This window comes from Protopterus annectens, chromosome 1.part2 (assembly GCF_019279795.1).
Source record: "Protopterus annectens isolate FY-2018-M chromosome 1.part2, PAN1.0, whole genome shotgun sequence".
NCBI lineage: Eukaryota > Metazoa > Chordata > Ceratodontiformes > Protopteridae > Protopterus > Protopterus annectens.
Genome location: NC_056727.1, coordinates 948,284,065 through 948,302,146, shown reverse-complemented (window position 1 = coordinate 948,302,146; position 18,082 = coordinate 948,284,065). Strand labels below are relative to the sequence as shown.

The 18,082-nt window shown below is 43.2% G+C and overlaps 1 protein-coding gene across 2 annotated transcripts in view; it reads left to right on the top strand.

The window, feature by feature from the left end:
• The window catches only part of SPDYA (speedy/RINGO cell cycle regulator family member A), a 1,384,696-nt gene that overhangs the window by 242,353 nt on the left and 1,124,261 nt on the right, over positions 1-18,082 (top strand). The gene's annotated exons all lie outside the window — the stretch shown is intronic.

The following is an 18,082-nucleotide window of genomic DNA, read 5'->3' as shown; positions in this document are numbered from 1 at the left end:
GAAGGACTTACTAAAGGAACTCTGTAACACTGCCCTAGGGTTGAAGTCTCAAGAGGAACAGAAAACCTTTTCCTTTAGGATGGCCACCCTACAATCTATCTCAAATGCATCCACGAGGCTAATCGTGCATGCTGCAGAAGTTAGCTCAAGGGCCGCCATTTAGGCATCTCCATAAGGAGACATGCCTGGATGTGACTTTGTGACTTTGCAGAACCATTCAAGGCGACATTCATCAATGCCCCATTTAATGGATCATGACTATTTGGCCCAACCATGAAAGACACTCTCTCCCACTGTGAAAAGGATGTAAAGACCTTGTATACAATCAGAATCTGATTTCCTATCCCACCAAGGCCATTTTCCAGGAACCAAATTGGAGGTAAGAAATTACGGTTCAAAAAATCACAAGGGCCTATCCAGGATTCACAAGGAGAATTTTCCCTTAATGGAAGATGCCACCCATGTGGCAGAGGAGGCCCATAGAACCAAGGATCTAGAGATTCTTTCTCAGAAAAATCCTTTCAGCACTCCTGAGCTGTTGCCTAACTGTCCCTCTCTGTTGGCAGACTATCCTTGCACCCAAATGCCTGGCTAGCCATTACAAACGACCATTGGGTGCAAAGGATCATATCCAGAGGATGTTACATTCCCTTTTTCAGAACTCCCAATCCAAAGAAAAATCTCCCTAATGTTCCACTCAATCAGACAGAGTCAGCAGCCGTAGAAATCACAAAGCTGCTAGAAAAATGAGTCATCCAGAAGGTCCCAGCAGACCACATAGAATCCAGAATTTACTGAAGTTTCTTCTTAGTGCCAAAAAAGACAGGGGACCTGAGACCGATCCTAGATCTGAATCCCTGAACAAGTCCGCAAAGAACTCAGAATTTTTGGATGGTCACGGTACAGTCTATTCTACCCTTTGTCCAGAATGTCAACTGGATGTGCTTTATAGACCTTCAAGATGCGTATTACCACATCAAAATGGACAGGCGCTCCTGAAGGTTTCTCTGCTTCCGCCTGGGAGACACTTATTACCAATTCAGAGCTCTGCCCTTTGGTCTTATCACAGCCAACATGGTATTCACCAAATGTATGGTGGTAGTAGTAGCGGCTCACTTGAGACTGCACGGATTCAGAGTGTTTCCTTACCTGGACGATTGGCTCCTGACCGCATCAACCAAGCATCTCCTAGAGAAGGCCAGGGATTACTTACTCCAGAAATTATCTTCTTCACCTAGCAAACACATTGGGGATCTCTATAAATACTATACACACTGAGCAGAGTGGATAAGAGGTGTTGACTACAACTCAGCTGAGATATAGAAGTATCCTCTTTTTTCGATTATTTATACTGATTATTGTTTCTAGCAATTTATATATAGCACTTTTATTGCCTGCTGCTTAGTTTTTGAGTGTATTTTATTGATATTAAGTAATCTGCACGGGTAACTGATTTGTTTGCAGTTAAAAGCATTCTGTATCTTTACAAATCTTTATCTGCTTAAAAACTTTCATTATGTGGCTTTCTGTAGTGCTTACTGTGTCTGTAGGCTAATAGCTTTATGTTTAAAAACTTTAATTTTGTGGCTTTCTGTAGTGCTTACTGTGTCTGTAGGCTAAAAGCTTTAGTATTGTCTGCGCCCTCCTTCCCTGTTGGTGTCTTGCTGTTATACTTGGTGGCTTTGCAGTTGCCCGCCCCTACTGTAAAGCTGATCTGGGACACTCCTCCCAGTCTAGTGTCATTAGCTCATTCTAACTAATACAGAGAGAACATTTGATAAGGTCTTCTATTTCTCCTTTTTCCCTTTCAAAAAAAAAAAAAAAAATTTTGCCTGAATCTCCTTGTGTTCTGACTGTGCTTCTGAAACATTTTGGAAATATAGAGTATATTTCAGAGCATTTATTATAACTGTAATTGCCTTAATATTGCTACAACTCAAGTGCTCTGGGTTGCACTGCATCTGAAGTGTTTGTGTGTTTTAGCTGCTTTTCTGTATATATAGACTTCTCTGTATATGTAGACTAGCTACTTATTATGCTGTGTTACTGCCTCTTAAATCGTTTTTCAGTTGTGCACTTGCCTTGCTTCATTTAAAAAGTTTTAAATTGCTAATTTTGTAGAGTTTTAATTGCATTTACTGTTTAGGACTACACACTCAGCTTTGCTTGTCTCAGGACTTTATTTTCTGTGCTCAGAGCTATCCAGACCTTGCTGTGGTAGAGGGAAGTCCTACTGCCTACCAGTGGGACTGGTGAGCATTGTACTGCCTATCTTATGCTAGAGGAGTGGTTTCCAGCTCTGAAATTGTAATCTTATTAGCCTTTTTCGGCTGATTTCTATCCCTTTCAACTTTTTGGCTTAAAAACGCGTGTGTTTGCACATTTTTCACATCGTGCAGCACTGCAAGGCTACAGTTAAACTATTCCAGGTGCCAGAAAGTCTGCTCTTCAAATTTTCCCTTAAATCTAGCTGGTTTCTCAGTAGTAGCACTAAAATCTGAACCCCTGTGACTAGCACTTGCTCTAGAACCTGCTGGAAAGAACTAGGAAGCCTGAAACTGATACAAGCACTCAGCTCTCCTTGTCAATAAGGAGAAATTAATCATAGGCACTAAACAGCCTATAATTGCAAAGTACCTTGCAAAGGTAAGGGAAAACAGCTCTTAAACTTTACAAAAAAGCACCTAAACAGGCATGTCCAAGGGTCAGCTTCTGATGATTTCTCCTGTCCACCTGGTGAATCTGGGCATACTGGGTCAATGTGGCAACTGCCTCTTGTGCACAGACAATCCTCTCCTCCTACCACCCAGCACTACAACCTGCGAGAGATGCACTTACATAGCCAAACTAGAAGCAAAGCTCTCTCCGGCCAAGATTGTGCTAGACAGTCAAGAGGAGAAGGTTAACTCCTGCATTACACCTCAAGCAACTCATAGCCCTTCAAAACCCACACCATCAACACCCACACATAGCAACACTAAATATGCATATGCGGAGGCCCTTAACATTAACCTGCCCAAGTAACAAGGACCTCTGAAGCCAAAACGCAAACAAACACCAGTCACAACCAAAGTGACACATGGCTCATAACACCAGTGTGCCAACCAACAACAGCCCCTAAGGCAAGACAATGTACCCAACACTTTAGTCATAGGTGACTCTATAGTCAGGCACACTGATGTCCCACTCACCAGGCTGAACAAGGAGAAAATTAGTCAGCTGCCTGTCTGGTGCCAGGATCTGCCACATAACGCATGCACTCAAGTCACTCCACAACAAGTACAAATATGACTCTGTCATTGTCCATGCTGGAGTGAATGACTTGAGACGTACCTCCCTGGACTACATGAAAAGAGACATGGAAGAGTTCTTGGATCATGTGACCCAGGCAGGTATGACCCTAGCCCTGAGTAGCATCCTGCCTTCGCCCAGAATGATACCACAGTATAAGGACAAAATGAGTGACTTCAACAATTGGCTAAGCTTTTGGTGTCATTCAAAGGGGATCCAGTATTTGTCTGCCTGGGAAGACATGATCGACAAACCACGATGCTTTGCCAGAGTTGGTCTGCACCTGTCACCCCTGGGATTCAGGTTACTGGCTAAAGCTCTTGAAACTCCTATAGTGCCTTTTTTAGGCAAGGTTCAAAGGATAAAATCACCACCGTAACAGATACAAGCATGCAAAATCTGAAGGTAATGCTACTCAATGCTAGAAGTCTAAACCTCAAAATGCATTCTCTCGAGGCACCCCTAAAAATGGAGAACATTGATATCTGTGCAGTAACTGAGACCTGGTTCAAAGCTCCAGAGAGCACCCCTGCAATACCAGGCTACAATTCTCACCACACTTTTCGGCCACAAAACCAAGACCAAAACACTAAAGGTGGAGGAGTGTCCATAGTCACCAGGGATATTCACACCTCCAGGCTAGTTGCCCAACACAATGCATCTGAAATTCTCCAGGTGCAGCTAACACTAGGTAAGACTGCAATCCAAATTGTAACTTGCTACAGATCCCCCACCATGCCCCAAGATTCTCACTACACCTTTCTAAACATACTGGAAAATATTAAGATACAACCAAACACCCTAATACTGGGTGATTTCAACTACCCTGCCATTACTTGGGAAAACTACTCAGGTACCAACTCCTTTTCCCAACGGTTCTTGGAATTCATAAATTCCAATGCCCTGGATCAACTAATCCATTGTCCCACCAGGAGCTCCAATATCCTAGACCTGGTCATTACCAACATGGGAAATAGATGCTCCACACCAGTGGTCACCCCCTCATTGGTCAGGTCTGACCATAAGTAAATCACCCTTGACATCCACATCCCACCCCCCATCCCCCACCCTCCAGTAAGGAAACCTCCTTAAAAAACTTCTCCAAAGCCAACTTCATGCTACTGAAGTCAGAAGTGACAAACTTCACAACACCCACGCAGACGGGATCTGGAAGTTCAACTGTAGAATCCTACACTAAGGCACTGTACGAGCACATCCACTCGTGCATGAATCGTGCCATCCCAAATAGAACCAAGATGCTCTTCTCCAAAAAAAGGAAGCCAATCTGGTGGTCCCCTGCTATAAACAAACTATACAACAGAAGGAAGAAACTGTTGCAGAAAATAGGAAAATTCCAGGATGCAAAAAACTCCCTCACCAGCCTCTGTAAGACGCTGAGATCCCTCATAAAATCCCCAAAAGCTAGTTACGAAAATAAAATTGCCAAAGATTCCAAAGACAACCACAAGGCATTCTATAGTTATGTCAAGAATCTAAATGGCAATACTCAGATCTGCTCTGAGCTACAACAGAATGGCATTAAATATACTGATCCCAAGGATATTGCCAATATCCTGGCAGATCGATTTGGTGCCAACTTCACCCCTCTCTCATCCCCTAAAGGGCCCATCTCAATACCAAAAGATTGCCAAATTCCAATAATCACGGCCACACAGGTAGAAACCGCACTCTCTAAAGCTAAGAATACAGCATCCATGGGACCAGATGACATCCCAGGCTGTGTACTAAATGAACTACAAAATGAACTGACACCTCACCTAAGTGTCATGTTTAATCATAGCCTCACCTCAGGCTTTGTGCCCACTGAGTGGCGCACAGCTACAGTTATCTCACTCCACAAGGAGGATATGCCTTGGATCCCGGGAACTACCATCCCATCAGTCTGACAAGCCTGATCTGCAAGGGCATGGAACGCATTATCATGGAACTTATAAACAAAGACATTGGCAACCTTCAAACACTGGACCCCATCCAGTTTGGGTTTGTGAGGGCCCGATCTTGTTTCCTGAATCTGATTGACTTCTTTGAATCAGTCTCCAGAGCTGTGGACGAGGGTAAGGCGGTCCACACAGCCTATCTGGACCTCGCCAAGGCCTTCGACACCATCCCCCACTCTGGAATCATAGATAAACTTACTAAGCTGGGCATAAATCCCTACGTCACTCGATGGGTTGCCAACTGGCTTACTGACAGAACCCAGACTGTAAAAGTAGCCGACTCCAAATCCAGCTCCAGACAAGTGACAAGTGGAGTACCTCAGGGTTCAGTCCTGGGACCACTCTTGTTTGGCATATACTTCTCTGAAGTACAGGCCAACACTAAGGTACTCTGGCTAACAAAGTTTGCAGATAGCTGCAAACTGGGAGCCATTATTGAATCCCCAAATGATGTGGATATTCTACAAAAGGGCCTTACAGAAACAGATGCCTGGTGCCAGAGCCATGGGTTCAAGCTTAATGCAAAGAAATGTATAGTTATCCCCTTTGGAAAAAAACATGTGCCCATGAATTACCATATAGGTGGCAGGACACTAAACATCGAAAGTGTAATGAGAGACTTAGGGACACAGGTGGACAGTGGTCTCACTTTCGATAACCACATCGCCACAACAGTCAGGAAATCCTTCTATGTGGCACACCTCATCACTAAGGGCTTTTCATCCAGACAAAAGGAGGTCATTGTCCCACTGTACTCATCCCTCATTAGACCCATTATAGAGTATAATGCCCCGTTTGGTATGTACCTCACAAGACATCTGCAACAGCTGGAAAGGACAAAGAAATACCTCACTAAAAGAATCACAGGCCTAAAGCAGATGCCATATGTGACCATCTAAAAAAACTCCAGCTATACTCTGTGGCATATCGTCTACTCAGAGGCGATCTATGCTTAACATACAAGGCCATGTCAAACCCTGAGCTGTTGGACATGCTCCACTTAAAGAAATCCCAATCCCTCAGCGCCACACGTTCCAGGGATCTAAACCTTATCATCACAATGAACAAAACATGCTGGAGGGATAGGTTCCTGACCCAGAGACTCCCCATACTCTGGAATAGACTGCCCATACATGTCAAGCAGAGTGCCTCATTGGCCTTCTTCAAAAGGAACCTTGATGATTGGATGGGAGATAGGAAATTCACCCCTGGGATCATGTCAGTTGCCCTGCTAGACAGGGGCCCAGAGAGGTAAATATTGTGGGAAGAAATATCCAGGGAATTGTTATGGCTAGGTTTGCATAGGCCTTAGAGCCGATAGCCTAGTACCAACCTATGAACTTCATCCAGTTCAAGTGATAGATTTTATAGGGGTGGGTCTAGACACGCACAATTGTTTAGCCTTCCTACCTCTAAACAGAATTGTGTCCTTGAGGTTGCATATCAAACAAATTCTAACCATTCCTTCGCCACCAGCAGGATTAGTTCTGAAAGCAGTGGGCTTGATGGCAGCTACTATAACTTTGATTGATTTCAAAAGCTTGCCTTCACATGAGAATTCTACAAGGGGCTCTAGCAGTACAATGGTCATTGCATCACTATCTTTTGAATCACTCCATAAAATTATCTCGAGTGCGTAAAGACTCCCTGTCATGGTGGCTTCTCTCAAAGGATGTCGAGGAAGGATGTCTGTTTATTCTCCCTCTCTCCAGTGCCACATTGACCATGGACGCATCCCAGTTGGGGTGGGGGGGGCATTACTTGGGATGAATTGTTCAAAGCATGTGATTGAGACAAGAGACCTCTCTGCAGTGGTCTAAGAGCTTTCTTCCTCTAGAGACTATTGCAGTACAAACGGATAATACGTCAGTAGTCTGGTACATCAAAAAACAGGGGAGAACCAGATCTTATCCCCTTTGTCAAGAAGCAATGAGAGTTTGGCAAGGGGCAATCTCCTCCAACTGCTTTATCATAGCAAACGCCTCTTGAGTGGTTTCTAAATCAATCTTTGGTAAGCAAGATATTCCGCAACTGGTGGCTGCTTTGCTGCTACCTCTTTATATCCTCATCCAACAACAAATGCAGCAGGGTCTTTGCCCTAATCCCTCCTCAGGGACAGTCATCAAGAAAAACTCTAGTCCATAATTGACCCTCCGGTCTCCTTTATGCTTATCCCCACCATACCCCTCATCCCCTAATTTCTTCATAAAATGCAAAGGTTGAAGAGCAAAGTCATCTTCATTGCCCCCTTCTGGCCTTAACAGGTCTGGTTTCCCTTCCTTTGGTCTCATCTAATATGTCCTCCTTGGATGCTGAACCCAGTTCCAGACCTCCTACCTCACCCATCAGAACAACTCAGCCAGATCTAACAGGCCTCAAACTGACTGCATGGTTTCTGCAGTTCCAATGATGGCTAGACATTCCAGGCTGCCCTTTCTAGTTAAGAAAATCTTAGTGTGCTCACATAAGGCCACTACAACAAAAAAATTTATAAAAGCAAATGGAAAAGATTCTCTATTTGGGTTCATCAGAAACTTTTGGATCCTTTTACCGCTCCGATCCCAGCAATTCTTGACTTCCTTGCCTCAATCATTCAGGATGGAGCAAGTTATTCCACTATCAAAGTTCATTTGGCAGCTATATCCAATTAGGTTTACCTTTAAAATATTTGACTGCACATAGCCGAATTTACACACCGCCGAAAACCCATATTGCCAAAACTTCAAAAAGTCAACAAAACATCGAACGTTGACATTTTCGACTGCACCATACCTACAAACAAGTGCTAACATGGGTCAAAAAGGGGGTGAAATTTTGCGGTTTGGAATATCTGTATTCAAGGTTTAGAGAAGGTGCAGTTTGGAGTTTGCGGAAGCGGTTTCAGTGTTGTGACCATCAACATTTTGAAGGCAAACCATCCAATTATTACCTAGGCAAAAACTGTACTTAGTTTCTTCCAAATGTGCAAGGCCTTTCTTTGCACACAACTGTCCTTCACATTGAGCTCCAGAAAGGTTCTATATTTTTAAGTCTTTCCTGAATAGTTTCACACCTTTCTTTTTATAGGTATAAGTATATCTGTCTATATCTATCTATATATATATATATATATATATATATATATATATATATATATATATATATATATGTATTTTTTGTTGATATATAATAGCGAACAAGATCTGAGGAGAGTCAGGGCTGGTGTCTTATGGGAAAAGGAGGAGCTTGAGAGTTTTTTGGTGGCCACCGGCTTTAGTAACGGCCGAGTAGGATCCAAAGATCGGAGTCAAACCAGTTGTTAAGGAAGAATGAAAATGGACAACACAGATGGAATGTTAGGGCGAGTACATAGCTTCTTTTTTCATAAGTCCCAGGGATCTTTCCAAGATTCACACGGAAACTGCCTCTGAGGCAGAGGAGGGAGTTTGAATGGATGATGCCAGTCTCATGGCAGAGGAAGTCCGCAAAATCAGGGCTTCTGAAAGTCTTTTCTGGATAGATACTTTCAGGACTCTTGAAGTGCTGCTCGACTGCTGCCTCTGGAAGCAGTTGCAGGTCATTTGTCCTTGCACCCGAATGCCTGGGCTACTATAACAAATGATTCTTGGGTGCTAACCATAATATCCAGAGGTTACTTTATACTATTTTTCCAAACACTGCCCCCAAAGAGAAACAAGCTTGCCGACATCCCAGCCAGTCAGAGAGAAGCTTCAGCTTGAGAAATTCAGAAGCTGTTAGACAAAAGAATCATCCAGGAAGTCGCACCAGACCAGGGAGGATTTGGAACTTACTTGAGGTTATTTTTAGTGGCAAAAAAGACAAGGAACCTGAGACCAATTTTGGATCTAGGCAACCTAAACCAATATATGAAGAAGGCAAAGATCCAAATGGTCATGGTTTAGTCCATCCTACCTCTTTTACACAAGGACGATTGGATGTGTTCACTTCATCTTCAGGATGCATACTATCACATCAAAATAGACGGATAATCCAGAAGATACTTGCCCTTTTGGCTGGGAGACAGTCACTATCAATTCAGAGCCCTGCCCTTTGGATTCACCAAGCCTCCAGAGTGTTTACCATATGCATGGAGGTGGTAGTAGCTGGTAGTAGCTCACTTGAGACTGCAAGGGTTCTATGTGTTTCCATACTTAGAGAAGTGGCTCCTCACTGCTCCAACCAAGCATCTCCTAGAACAGACCGGGGACAATTTGCTCCACATTTACTGATCTTAAGGTATTACAGTCAACATGCCCAAATCAATGCTACTACCGGTTCAGAGCCTGGAGTTCATTGGTGCTCATCTGAATACTATAAATCAGGCAGCTTGTCTACCCATGCAATGTGTGACCACAATCAAGTCCCAGGTTCAGCAAATCATTTCATACTGGTTCTCCCACCAGATTAGTTCTGCAGGCTGTGGGGTCCATGGCATCATCTAAAGTTTTAGTCCCCGTAGAACATTACTATATGCATTTTCTGCAATAGACTCTAGCTGTTCAGTCATCTATTCTTTGACAGCCTCTTTCTTATCCAGTCACACTCACTCAGGTATGTCGAGACCATCTTCAATGGTGGATTTATTTGAACGAGACTCTTATAAGTTACCCTGTAGCCACAGTAACTACAGATGCCTCCCAACTGGGTTTGGGGGGGGGGGCATTTTTGGAGAAGGGAGGTCCAGGGCATGTGGTCTCCCAAGAGACCAATTCACACATCAGTGTCCTAGAGATGAGAGCGGTCCTTCTGGTGTTGCAGGCTTTTCAAGATGTTCTCCATCTAGGGGCCATTGAGATTCAAACAGACAATGTGTGTGGTCTGGTATATAAACAAACAAGGCGGTACTTGATCTTACCCCTCTGTTGAGCAGCTATAATAGTGTGGCATTTTATGATCTCCTCCAACTGCTTTCTAATGGCAATGCACATTCTGGGGAAATACAACACACTAGTGGAAAAACTCAGCAGGTCCATTTTGATGCCTCACAAGTGGTCTCTCAATCAGTCAGGGGTGGAGGAAATTTTACGTCGCTGGAGCCAACCTTGCTGCGACCTTTTTCTTCTCCCCAAAAAAACAAATGCAGCAGGAGCTTTACCTTGACACCCCACCTTGGGGGAGTCACTGAGAGATGCTCTAATCCACATTTAGCCCTCAGGTCTCCTTTACCCTTATCCCCCCAGTACCTCTAATTTCAAAATACTTATATAAAGCCAGCTGCTTGAAGAGCTTGGCTATCCTCATCGCCTCCTTCTGGCCTAGTCAAGTCTGGTTCCCCTTCCTTTTGTCTCATCATCTTTATCCTCCTCAGTTACTAGACTCTAGTCCAGACCTCCTGTCACAGCCCTTGGGGATAAAACATCCCAATAATCCAGCCCTCAAATTGACTGCATGGTTTCTCCAATTCCTTTGATAGCTAGGCAGCTAGGCTCTCTTCACTGGTTCAGAATATAATTTTGTCATCATAGAAAGATTACACTAAAAGGATTTACAAGAGCAGGTGAAAAAGATTTTCAGTTTGGGCTTTAAAAAATTACAGTGATCCTTTATTGCCATATTTCTTCTGTATTGGAGTTTTTAGCTTCCCTTTTTAAAGATGTTGCTAGTTTTTCCACAATCAAAGTACATTTACCAGCCACATCAAATTTTCACTGAGGAAACCATGCTTCTTGCTTGGCTTCTTCAAAATAGTGTAAGGCCTTACTAAAATGGTACCTTTCTGCTCAGACCCCTGATGAAAGATCCATCACCTCCCTGGGAATTAACACCAGAACTGCAAGACGTGACTCAACAACCCTTTGAACCTTCAGCAAAAAAATGACTTAAAACTCCTGTCTTGGAAAACAGCCTTTTTAGTTACTATTACATCTGCTAAAAGGATTTCTGAACTTCAGGCTCTTTCATGAAAAGCCCCATACATTGTTTTTCATAAAAGCAAGGTTACCTTTTGAACCAGTCCTTCGTTCCTACAAAAGGTGGCATCTGAATCAAATATAAATAAAACCATTCACTTACCAGTCTTTTTTCCAGCATTTTCAAACAAAGGAGAATATGTGCTACATCTTTTAGATGTGCATAGACAACTACATTTCTACTTACACAGAATAAAAGAATTCAGAAAAGCAGACCAGTTGTTTGCCTTCTTTTCACTGAGTTGGCTGAGTTCTCTAATTTCTAATGTTACATTGGCCAAATGGATAACTAATTGCATTTCCTGGATTTATTCTTAGCAAGGCCTCTCCCTACTAAAACCACTTAAGGCCCATTCAACTAGAGCCAATGCCACCTCATCTGCCTTCTGATCTAGAACTTCCATTGATGATATTTGTTCAGCAGCCAACTGGTCTAATGCTCATTCCTTTATTACTCATTACAAATTGGACTTAATTTCCAGAAGCAGAGCTGCCTTTGGTTCAGTAGTTCTCCAGAATATCCTTCCGTGAGAGCTACCCAAGGTTTATGTAGCTGGGGACTCTGTCCCATATGTTGAGTATGAGTGAAAAGGACAACATCAGATATGAAAGTTATGTACTTACCATAACAAGGCATCTGTGTTGTCCGTTTTCATTCTTCCTCAACTCACCTCTCTCCTTCCCTCTTTCTGTTGTCTTCTGGAGTGACCCGATAGAGTTTTTGGAACCTGTAGTTCTGGGTTTGAGCCATGCCCTAATTTTCTGTTCTCCTCTTTTATTATACATTGGAACCTTTATTGCAACAAACTTGATCTGGAGTATTAGGGATGGACTAATCAATTACGGGTAGAGGGAGGAGCTCAAGAGTTGGATCCAAAGTATATAGAATGCGACCAAGTTGGATCTGAGGATCGGATCTGTAACCCATAAGTTGAGGAGGAATGAAAATGGACAGCACAGATGCCCAATCTTTAGTTTTTAACTTTATTTTTTTTCTATTCTGTATAGCTTCCTCTAGTTGTGTATAGTATACTTAGTGTTAACGACCATTAAGGTCCTGGTTCTTCTATTGTCATTAGTATTATTGTAGTTATTATTATTGTATATGTGTGTGTGTGTGTGTGTGTGTGTGTGTGTGTGTGTGTGTGTGTGTGTGTGTGTGTGTGTGTGTGTGCTTTTTGCAGTGGGCGCTTCTTCTCCTTCCATAAGTGGCAAAGCTTTGGGTTTGAAAAAGTACACCACTTCTGGGCACAAGATTCCACCGTATGATCCCCATTCTCTGTGTGTGTACTATTTGGAAGTGACATATTTGGACATGGAGTGTTTATTGTGTGCTTATTTTGGGACTAGAGCTCTTTCAGACAAGAGTACCAAGTTGGTTTTGAAGAATCTTCTTCTTGCCACAGTTGAAGAAATGACCACTTCTGTTTTGGCCTCTGCTTCCCCTTTTGGAAACAAGTCTGGGGATAAGTCTAGACCTTCCAAAGAAAAGGAGAAAGAGAGAGGGAGAGAAAAACAAAGAGCTAGACAAAAAGAGAAAGAAGAAGAAAGAATTTGAAAAGATTTTCCAAACCCTTGAGTCCCTCAGGACTGGCTTTTAAAATGCCAAGGTTATTCTATTTGATTTCTGTGTTGGAACCTACTTGGATCTGATCCCTACTCCTTTGAGGTTTTCTTTGAAGCCAGCCAGTCCTTAGCTCTGTTCTCCTAGTTTCCAGGAGAGATTAACTCATCAGTCCTTTAGGCCCCCTTCAGTTGCAGAAGGAGTCTTTCCAAAGCCAACATCAACAGGATGATGCAGAAGTTTCTGAAGACCCAAATCCAGCTGCCCCCCCCTTGCATCTCCTGCTGCAGGGGTGATGGGTCTAAACCCGACAACCACCCTTCTTGTATCTCTACTTCTGGTCTGGACTTCAGATCTGGTGACCAGAGAGCTGAGTGTTTCCTGTGATGTGTCCTTCTCAGAGTTGACAGCCTCATCAACTTCAACTCAGATTGTTTCCCTTATTCACCTGACTCCAATTGCATGGGATCACAGAGCTGAGAGGCCAGAATCAGCACTCAGAAATCTGGGTCAGCTTCACTGCTGTCAAGCCATCCCTTTCCCTGGATGCATCGGCTGTGGACAGCTCAGCTCTGCTGTCTGTTTTGAAGCCGGGTCAGATTGGATCCAAAGAATTTCCTCTTTTGGGTTCTTTGGATCCTAGTGGTCCTTCTTTGGGTCTGGTTTTGGTTTAAGTGTGTGAGTCCTTCAAAAGGGTACTTTTTACATTTAGAGAGGAGATCTTTTGCTCATACCCAGTTCCATTCCAGTTCACTCTGGATTTTGTGGTCCCTTCTTCCAATTGTCCTGTCCGACAGGGACAGTCAGTTTCCTGAAGCCTCGAGGACACTTGCCAGGAGAGTTCTCCTCCTGCTTCCAAGCTGGAGCCCCCCCCCCACCCCCACTGTGGAGCAGCATAGGAAGATGGCTTGTAAATGGAGACATTTGGATTCCCCTGAGGAGTCCCTTACTGAAGATACTGACTTTGAAGAAGGAGAGGGCTCCTGAAGATCCCCCTTGAAAGACATCTCCTTTGGAGATATCCAGAAGTTTATGAGATCACAAGGGGGGGGGGGTTGACAACACTCCCTCTCAAGAGGAGTCAGTATTTCTCATGGCTTTTGGGGCTAGCCCATTTACTTCCTTAGTGGTCCCTCCTGCTGATGAGCTTATTGCTTTGGTCTTTCAGTTGGTATGGTACGAACCAGATGTAGTGGAGCCAATACCATATAAACCTGATAAAATCCTGGTTACTACTAAGATTAGACCTCATTAGAGCAAGATTCCCACCATAGACACCATCACGATTGTGGCATCCACAAAAAGTAGCAATCAGAAGAGAGCTCTACTGCCCCCTCCCGACAGGTTTGGAAAGTGAACTTACACCTCAGTGATGTTTACTTTACATGTGCTGAATTATGTAGCTCATCTGACATGATTCCAGAGAGACGTGACTAAGGGCTCTCCAAGTCCTTCTCAGGTCCCCTACCTATGATGTCCAGAAGACTGTGGATTCAGAGTTGTCCACCTTGCAGTCCATATTTAATTTGTCCACACACCAGCAATAGAATGCAGAGAGTAGTACTTTTAGAGCTTGAAGCACTGGCATTGCTGTATGCCGACACACTTGGATGTGCCTATGCAACTTTGCAGAAAGCTTCAAAACATCCTTTTTGAATACCCCTTTGATGTATCCACTTTGTTTGGACTTAAGGTCAAAGAAATGCTGACCAGAAATGAACAGAAGGGAAAAACACTGTCTGCCTTCCCACAAAGGACTTTTTCCTGGAACCAGAAAGCTGGAAGGAGAATGTGGTTCGGGAAATCCCAGGGTTTTGCTCAGGACACTTCAGGAGACAGAGCCCCCCCAGGGCAGAAGGGGATACAACTTTAATGAACATCACCCCTATGGCAGATGTAGCTTGCATAATTATGGGTGTTGAGGTCCCTATGCTGTGAATCCCCTACTGCAGTCCTGAACAATTGCCTGACTGATGAATTCTGGAGACAGTCAATGGGCCCTTGTCTCTGTATCCTCAAGCCTGCTTAGCCATTACACGAATCTCTTGGGTGCAGAGAATTATAACCAGAGTCTACATTATTCCCTTTGTTTCCCATCCACCACACAGTCAGAGGAAGGCAGCAGCTACAGAGATTTCAAAGCTGCTAGAAAAGAGTCGTCCAGGAAGTCCTACCATACCAGCAAGTATCCGGAGTCTATTCACAATTCTTTTTGGTTCCAAAAAAGACTGGGGAACTCAGGTACAGGTTGTACTTCAAAAAAGACTGTAAGCAATGGTGCTGATGGTCAATAAAGACTGGAAGGTATAAAATTCTTACTGATCGTCATTGGAAGACTCCGATACAATTGGTCATTTTTTTTTTTTTTTTTTTTTTTTTTTTTTTTACCCAAAACGGAAAACAGGATACTAAGGACACGAAATGTGAAACTGAGAGGACCAATAGTATCAGAGTCTTCCAACGATAAACAGTAAGAATTTTATACCTTCCAGTCTTTATTGACCATCAGCACCATTGCTTGCAGTCTTTTTTGTTGGTTTTTGGCTTTGGTCACACATTTTCACATGTTGTACTTCAGTCATCTAGACTAGTTTGTAAAACAGACAAAATTCCAGATGGTCATGGTTCAGTCCATTTTCTCTCTTTTGACAAAGGACAACTGGACGTGCTCTGTGGGCTTGTAGGATGCTTATTAGCACATCAAAATAGGGGGCAGTCCAGAAGGCTCCTCCATATTTGGCTGGGCTCCAGTCATTTCCAGTTCAGGGTACTGCCATTTGACCTCAACACAGCCCTCAGTGTATTCACTAAGTGCATGGTAGTGGTTGCACCACATTTTAGGCTGCAGGGCTTCTGGGTGTTCCCATACTTAGATAATTTGCTCATCACCACTCCCATGTAGGATCTAATTGTTCAGGCCATGGACTACGACACCAATTAGGTATCATGCTCAACTTGAAAAAAGCAGCTGATGCTGGTCTAGACAATAGAATTAATAGGGTGTCACCTGGACACTACTTCTCATATTGCCAAACTCCCATACTCCAAAGTCCTCTCCCTACATCGGCAAGCTTCTGAAGTTGAATTCTACTCAACCCTGTTAAGGCTGATTCTTCATTTACAGTAGTCAATGGCTGCTTCACCTACTCTGGTCACTAGTGCCAGGTTTCACATGAGGGATCTGCAGTGGGCTCTTTCTGTCCAAAGGTCCATGCTTTATCAAACCATGCAATTTCCAGTTTGTCTAATGTCAATATGCAGACATTATAATCACTAGTGGTTGACTTTCCTGCTGGTTGTCCTAGATTGCCCTTTCATCTTTACAAGCTTTAATGTTACAGTGACCATGGACATCTCCCTTATGGGGTGGGAAGCATTTTGAAGGGAAGATAGCCTGAGGCATGTGGGAAACATCAGATGCCAAATTTCACATTGGTGTCTTGGAGATGAGAGCAGTCCTCCTAGCATTGCAGGCTTTTAGGACTCCTTTCCCAAGTGTATGATTTCTTTCCAAACAGACAATATGACAGTAGTCTGGTACATCAACAAGCAAGACTGAACCTGCTCAAATCTGTTATATTAAGAAGCCATGATGGTGTGGCAGTGGGTGATGTCATCTTCCCAATGCTTTCTAGTGGTAATGCACATTTCTAGGAGTTCTTGTGTTTTAATGGACAAATTGAACAGGTCCATTCACCTGCCTCACAAGTGGTCTCTCAATCACTCTTTGGGTAGTGAGATCTTCAGCCACTGGAGCCAGCCTTGCTGTGATCTTTTTGTATGCCCTGTTAGCACCAAACACAGGAGATACTTTGCCCTGATTCCACAGGAGGAGCAGTCAGTGAGAGCTGTTCTGGCCTACACTTGACCCCCAGGTCTTCTTTATGCCTTCCCATGATTTCACCTTATAACAAATTTCCTTCAGAAAATGATCAAGTACAAGGCAAGTTCTCCCCTTTTTTGGCTTTGTCAGATCTGGTCCCCCCCCTCCTTTGGCTTCATACGAAACACCCTCCCTTGGTGCTGGATCCCCTTTTAGATCTCCTTTCTCATGTGTATAGCCAGACTTATCAGGACATCAAAGCTCTGAAATTAACCACTTGGTTTCTCCAGTTCTAATGGTGGCCAGAAATGCCAGGATTTCTTCTCCTGTACTCCATATCCTACCTTCTTCACAAAAAGCAGCCACCAGAAAAGTCTATAGAAGTAAGTGGAAGAGATTTAGATTTTGGGCCTCCTCTAAAGGTCTGTATCCTTATTCAGTTCCTCTACTTTCCATTCTGGATTTTTTGGCAGGATTATTTTAGAAGGGTGCAAATGTTTCTACCAGTAAAGTACAACTGGCAGTCGTCTTTAGCTTACAAGTTGGAGAAAATCAACCCCCTGTTGCCTCACTGAAATTGTCTAAATCCTTTTTTACGGGGAACTTTCCTTCTTAGACCACCTTTGAGTAAACCAACCCTTCGAACATTATCTTGTTGCTACTGGCCCTAAATAGACCCCCCCCCCCTTTGAACTGGTAGCTTCAGCAGAACTACAATTTCTATCATGGAAGACTATTTTCTTAGTGGAGATTACATCAGTTTGGAGGATTTCGGAGCTGTAAGCCTCGTCGTGTAAACACTCTTTATCTGATTTTTTTCTATAAGGATAGGGTTTCTCTTTGAACTAAAACTAATTTTCTCCCCAGAGTGTCTTTGGAAGCTACCCTGAATTAGACTATTAACTTAACAATATTCTTTATAACTGTATCAAATAAAGGAGACTATACTTTGCATTTCCTGAATGCACATTGTCAGTTGGGATTCTACTTGCAGGGATTCTACTTGCATCGTACCAAAAGTTTTAGGAAATCTGACCAGTTATTTGTTTCCTTTTTAAGGCATAATTGGGGTATGCTGTTTCTAAAGTCACATTATTTAGGTGGGTGTCTGTTTGTATTACTTTTTTGTACTAAACCAAAGTCTGTCTTTACCTCACAAACCTAAAGCCCACTCTGCTAAAGCAGTTGCAGCTTCTGCAGCTTTCTTTCCTAGAGTGCCTATAGATAACATTTGTGCTGTGTCTCCTTGGTCTGTTTTTCATACATTTATTTCACATTATGCTCCGGACCTACAGTCTAGATCCTTTACTTCCTTTGGTTCTACCATACACTGCAATATCCTTCCACAAGACCTCCCTGGTGGAATCGTCACTGGGTACTCTACCCCGTGAGTTGAGGCAGATGGAAAAGACAACATTGGATATGAATGTTATGTACTTGCCATAACAATAGATCCATGTTGACTTCTTCAATCCGTCTCAGTCTTCCCTCCCTCCATCCCCCTTACCAAACTGTCACGTATATGTCTCTCATTTGA